This window comes from Strigops habroptila, chromosome 14 (assembly GCF_004027225.2).
Source record: "Strigops habroptila isolate Jane chromosome 14, bStrHab1.2.pri, whole genome shotgun sequence".
NCBI lineage: Eukaryota > Metazoa > Chordata > Aves > Psittaciformes > Psittacidae > Strigops > Strigops habroptila.
The window spans coordinates 8,999,444-9,006,119 of NC_044290.2; the positions used below are offsets into that span (position 1 = coordinate 8,999,444).

The 6,676-nt window shown below is 43.0% G+C and overlaps 1 protein-coding gene across 1 annotated transcript in view; it reads right to left on the bottom strand.

Moving 5' to 3' along the window:
• Window positions 1–1,830, bottom strand: part of TEX2 (testis expressed 2) — a 52,137-nt gene extending 50,307 nt beyond the window's left edge. Inside the window, exons 1-2 of the mRNA XM_030506282.1 lie at window positions 1,677–1,830; window positions 196–287 (exon numbers count right to left, since the gene is read on the bottom strand). The gene's annotated coding sequence lies outside the window, so the exon portion shown is untranslated. The remainder of the gene's footprint in view (window positions 1–195; window positions 288–1,676) is intronic.
• Window positions 1,831–6,676: the final 4,846 nt, after the last annotated feature.

Below are 6,676 nucleotides of genomic sequence, written 5' to 3' on the forward strand. Positions count from 1 at the left end.
CCGCGTTTGGGAGCAGCCGGTTGCAGGAAGCGCTGCCTTTGGCTGGGGTTGGTCTCGCCAAGGCAAATGCTGACCGCTGTCATCCCTGACTACATCGTGTGGTGGAAGGAGCTGCTGCCTGCAGGAAATGTACATTCGAGCACACAAAATACAGCTGTTCGGTGGCAAAACGTTATACAAATAGCCAAAAATTACCTGGTACCCAACCAGCGAGGCAGCTCTCCTAGGAAACACACCGTGCCAGAGGTCCTTTTATTTACTCCTCGTGTTTCCCAATTTGCAGCAGACTGAGAAAGAAAAAAAAGTATCTCTGTCAAAAGGTTGTTTTCCCAGTAATGGTCTGTGCAATAAATTACAACCTTACCACTGCTTTTACCCTTCACTTAATTGCTCTTGCTTCCTGAGACAGTTAATAATGAGATTACAACATTTGCACTGGGTTAGATACATGTTGGCCTTAGCTAGGCAGGTTTCTTTAGATACCCCATGGATTAATCTGGCCACTGCACTTTGCTCCTCTTTACCAATTTCAGTTCAAATTAAAACATGACGAATCCCTTGAAACCTTTCAGACTCCCCTCGTTTCACACCAGTGTTCAAATTTATGATACTTTACGAGGTGATGAGGTAAAAATTAATTTATTTACTAGCTGACATTTAGCGGGATATGTGAGCAGAATTGAAATTGCTTCAAACTAGCTAATGTTAAGAGTTAAATATAGAAACATAGAATCATAATTATATACCAATATATAATATTAATTTTCAAATAGTTTACTCTCTTCTCTACAGCTATAGCTCAGGCAGGGGCCCTGTTACACTAGGCATTGTATATGTGGTCGGTAGTAGGTTTTGCTGTCTAGTTCAAAAGTAGGTGCAGGTAGCACTGATCCTGCTTTTCTCTTTACATTTCAGGGACGATTCAGTGCTGTGGAAGTGAATTATCACCCGGCACCTTTGAGTTCTTCAAGGCTCTTAGTGGCTGTTTTTAGAACCAGGATTCCTGCATGTAGCTGTAAAACCAGAGGTACTGACAGTGGCCAGCACCCAGCACAACCTGCTCCAGCAAGGAAAGGCCTGAGCTCACCAAATGGAGGGCGAGAACCTTCAAGCCATTGGATGTCCAAGCTGTAAACTTAGCAATCTTGAGTCTCTACAACCTGAAGGAACCCAAGAAAAGGCTGCACTGTGTGAGCATCACTGCATCACCATTCTTTATTCTACAGTCTTTATAATTAAAAAGACAACATATTTTAAATATATGTGAAAGTGTATTCAATCATCAGGCACAGGTTTCTTTTCATAGCTGTCACTGTATATAGGGAGACCTTTGAATCATTATACAAAGCTGATATTAATGTTTCCAAAGGCTGAAGATAAGATAATGGTTGCTTTCTTAACAACAGGTTTTCCCCACAGGAACAGGGACTGTGGCTGAAACTGTGACTAATGGTTTGGTTTTTGGTATGTTAAACCATAAACAATTCACTAGAATTTCTGAAGCTTTTCCTGCCCTGCATTTGCACCTAATTTGGGCAACATGTGGCCTTAAAGGCCTGACCTCAAGAGGAATATTTTTGCACCTAACGTTGAGTGCTCAGCAGAGGCTTCTTCCATAGAGTGACATGTGCAGCCACTGGGAAAAACTGGGCACAAGCTGTGACTGACCAGGTTACCTGCCTCTGAGCTTCGTGGCATACATTGGAATCCTCTTCTAAAGGCAAGTCCCAGCCAGATGGAAGAGGGAAAAAGGAAGAATCTCTGCATTTTTGAATCATTCAGTGCTGTATGAGTAAAGTCTTTTGTTGGATAATTTATCTTCCACCCATCCTACAAAAAGACAAGCGAATAAAGTAATGCATATTTATTTTTAACATTTCAAGATCCTATGTATAAATATGCAGTCATTCTGAGGAACAACAGGCCTGCAGGTTCTAGAAATAGGTATCTGTAGTCAGGAGCTGCTTTTGAAAAAAATTACTTTAATCACTTGGAATATGTGAGGCAGACATTTAAATGCCTTTTAAAAGCAGGCTGTAAAATAAGAAGTAATATTTCTCTCCCAGAGCTGCTGGGAGGCTCAGTTCATTTCTCTCTAATGCCCCCATCAGAATTTCACAGCTCAGGACAGTTTAAAGCTTGTGCTTTTGTGGGTAGAGAATATTACATGAGATTTGGGTTTCCAAATGGTTTTCACAACCGTCTCATTGCCATCAGATCTCCTGGGGAAGACCCAAGAACTGCAGGACAGACCTGCTTGCAATTTAATGCCGAGAAGCTTTAAAACGAATGAGGCAGCAGCTGTGCCTGAACGCGTGAATCTTGGCATACGTGGTCCTGTGTGTGTCTGAGAACAGCTTTACTGTTGTTTGTTATCTATCTGTACAATATTAAACGCAATGAAAAGATGCTTAGCACGGAAAAAACAAACAAGCCCCCCGGCCCACTCAATGTGTGCAGCAACCCAGCAAGCACTTGCATGGCCAAGGCTTCCCAGTGGGCTTCAGCTGGTTCTGACTACGGGTACAGAGAGTGTGAGCTTCCTGAATGCCACACTCCTTCCACAGTGCTCGTGTGCCTTTCTTCTGCTTATCAGATGCTGAAGCAATAGTGTCCTCAGCACCTCCTAGTTCTTTCCCTGCCCAATGGCTTCACTGTTGCCTTTGAGCCTGAGTTCAGTATGTTGCCAATCTGCCCACCTTGGCCTCCAACCCATCACTTCTCCCCACCAGCTGATCCCAGCCCCTGATCAGCAGTGCTTCTGCCTGGCTTCTCGCTGGCACAAAGGAGCACAGCCAGGTCAAACTCTCCTTGGGTATGTGGGCCTAGCTTCAGCTTGGCTTCTAAAACCCCCTGGGACCTTCAGAAGCTCTGAGCATTTGTTGCTTCCTGTGCTAAAGCACATGATTCTGTGGGGGTTTTTCTTGTATTGCTGCTTCATTTTTAAAGTTGAGCTGAAGATAGAGCCTCTCCTCCTCATATGTCCTTGTGATCTTCCTCTTTCCCTCTGTCCTTTATTTTATTTTTAATTTATTAAAGGTTTCTAGATTGCCAAGTATCTGTGGAGAAACAGCTATATGCTACTCCTCACATCAAGTCTTTGCATATACTCAGAAAAGACACATTTCTAGAGCCAGGGGAGATTCTAACTTCCACCTATCTCCCTGCAACTGTGAGCTAACGCTCTGTGCAGCAGCACAGCCTCTCTTGTGGCTGCCCAAGTGGCTTTCAAGTGGCTTCACAGAACAGGCTAAAACAAGGTCAGCAGGGCATGCAGAGCTAGAACCGTGCTGCTGAGGCATCATCCAGAGGCAGACCTCTTCCCAGGGAAGGTGCTTTGCAATGCAGCCTAGGTCAAACACTCTGAACGCTGTGAATTCACACCGGTTTCTTCAGACCTGCAAAAACCTTCTTGATGTTTCTCACATAGGCCTATCTCCCCCCCCAGCACTGAACTCAGATACAGAAAATGGCCAGTGCATACCTACAGCAGCAATGCCGTCCATCCCCGGGGAAGAGGTGGGTCCGTCTGCCCTGCAGAACAGCCACGTGCATGCTGCCAAAGTCACATGAAGGTTGCGAGAGCTGGTATCTGTATTTCAGTGTACCTGGCAAATGCACAAAACTCTAAAAGCCTGAAATTTGATCTGCTCATGGAAGAGAAGTCAATACCCCTCCCTCCACAGAGACCTTTGTGAGTTAGAATATATGCTGGCTGAGTGCTGGAGTTCTTCAAAGCACAACTGTGACAAAACACAAAGCTGGAGGAAGGTATTGAGGATACACTGGCACTAGTCTACATTTTGTCTGCGTAGGGATTACACCAGAAGTCCTTGGCAATAACATCAGATGCTACAGACAACTTTGTATTAATCAGGAAAAGCAAAGCACAAAATAAACAACATGTGTCCTGACCTTTCAGCTGCGAACTCATTCACCTATTTTAAATCTACAAGTAAATTTAGTACTCCTGATACAGAACAGCTGAAGCTACATATTTAAAGCAGGCACATACGCTGCAACTTTTCCACATGCACAGCTCTACCACAGGAACATTAACGCCAGCCAGCAGTACCCATCTGCTCCTGCCTGGACAGATGCTAAGGTTCCACACTGATGTGCCTAATTTAAATGTAAGGGGAAAAGAGCACTGACTATAGACTAGAAACAAACAGCAACCTTCAGATCCAGAACTCCAAACCAACTGTCCAATATTCAGGAGGAGCTAGGTCCATAAAGGGGGGAGAAGCAGAACGTATGGTCAAGTCATCTATGATGATTTTATTGTCCCTTCACAGGGAAAGTCAGAAATATTAATCTGAATGAATGACAAGTGTGACTTGAGAGTGGTTAGTGAAGTTACACTGGAGTCCTGCATGAGTGCTGTTACTCAGAATTAAAGTGGTCTTCATTTGATTTAGCTTTCTTCAGTTTCAGAGTGAAGTACTCTAAATCCAGTTAATGGCGCTTAATTCTGAATACGAATATCTGCATGGGGTTTAATAGAATTTAACTAATCTATTTTAAGAGATAATTCAGGTAGGGTTTCCTGAATGTCCCCCTTTGAGGAAAGACTCACATCAATAGGTTTAATGGGAATTGTTCCTGGATCATGCTGGCATGAAGTCAAAACATCACTATCATAAAAATAGCAAATCTTGCTCAGATGTCTTTGTTCTGAGAGGATTAACAGCTGATCCAGAGCTGAATGTATACCTGGAAAAACAGAATCAGAAATTGCAGCATGAAGTGAATTCTTAATTACAAAGGAGGGATAAAACACTGAAGAGACTTTGCTTTCTCCAACTGAGATGGAGAACTGGCGTAGATGGACGCCTGTCAGGGCACTTTGCATGTTCTGAAGGTGCAACACGCATTGTTTTCGTAAGGCTGATGCCATTTAGGCTGTTGTGCAGATCTAGACAGTGTAATTTCAAACCTGAACGTTGCTACAACCTTTATTTACATGAACTTCCCCAAGGTGTCAGGAACTGCAATCTCTGCGACAGTAATTAGTAACCTTTAACTGAGCAGCAGCATCATTGTGGCCCATATCCACATATCATAGAATAAAACCAAGTGTCTATGACAGTCAGTCCAGTATTTTGGAATAAAATAAGGGGCAAGGTCTTCTTTTAAACAGGGCAAGTCAGAGACTGAGCTTTGCTGAAGAGACTGGGCTTAAACAATGGGAACAAAAAGGTGCAGTTACACCCCGGAACAAACAAGAGCACAACTCTGAAAGCAAACACAGGACTGACATTTTCCCATGTTAAAGAACTGCTTCTGACAGAGCATTAACTGCTTGTCTATTCACACAGAACAATCACAGCCAAGATTGGATGCTGCTTTCCTCTCCCTACAACCAACCAAACATCAGTGACAGCTCCATCCTGGCCCACTTCTCTAACAGATTTGGACCCAGCCTCCAAAGCCAAATGTTCTCAGTGCCCCCACAACTGCATTCTTGTTCTGGACTTCATCCTTTCCTTCTCTCCAATAATATTAACTGTACACCACTGTAGGATAAAGACCTCAGCACAGAGACATATTAAATAAGATCTCACTGTGCTAATCATTCAGGTGGCTAAATAAGGAATCTGTGCTCCTTAGACTACATATTATAGGCAATGAAAAGGAACAGGCAGCTCCAAAGGGCAGTTTCTAACAGGACTCTCAGTGATTGTACCAGAGAGCAGAGTAGCCTCTTAGCTCAGACATGCAAAAGATATCTAACGTGAGGCACCGAGAATAATCTGCTCAGCCTCACTTTGTGATTTTAGTGACCAGGTGCATAATTCAGTCTCCAAATCTGCCCTAACCCTTCCACAGCCATCTTACATTGCTACCTACTGCAGATAGAATCACACTGCGCAGGGCAACATCTGTCTCCATATGACCTTGGGTCTTTTTCATATACAGGAGCTGTTCCCTGTTGTTTAAGAATGAGTCACGTCCTGCTCAGAGTATCATTACATCTTTCAATTAAACATTGCTCAGTAATCTATCACACCAGAATCCCTGAGTCAAAGTTCCAAGTGATGATAGGTAACGTAATGTATTTTTCACATAAATCCAGTGAGATATAGTAAGGAATCAGATAAGTACATGCACAGTCTGCTCTGGGAAAAAAAGGTAAACTAAACAGAGTCTTAAGGTTTTAGAACATCAAATCCAGATTCCAGACAATATTAAAACCTTCCAGACTTGAGTGAGACTCACCAGTCAGTGCTGCCTTCTACTGCATTTAGACAGAGAATTAATCTTGATATTCAAAGCCTTCCAAAACTTGCATGTTTTAAAAATAGCAAAATTTATTTCTTTTGAAGTATGGGCTTGCTGCAGCTATTTAGGAACCTCTTACTGAACTCAGATGGATCCTGAATCTCCCCTGGGGATGGTTTAGATGTCAGTGTTCATTCATTAAGAGGTTGGAAACTGTCCAGGAAAATATTGCAAGAAAACACATCATCTCCAGGATTTCTTTCTATTTCTTCCTTTCTTAAACAGGACTTTCTGTGCAGTTCTCTACAAATAAACCCAAGGTTAAATATGATAAGTAGGACAAGGAACACAGAGAAATTCAACCCAGTGTTAGCAATGCATACTGCTTATTGATCAACAGGGTATTTCGCAGAGTGCAAACATCCAGCCCCTGCTCCTACACCTGAGGTGC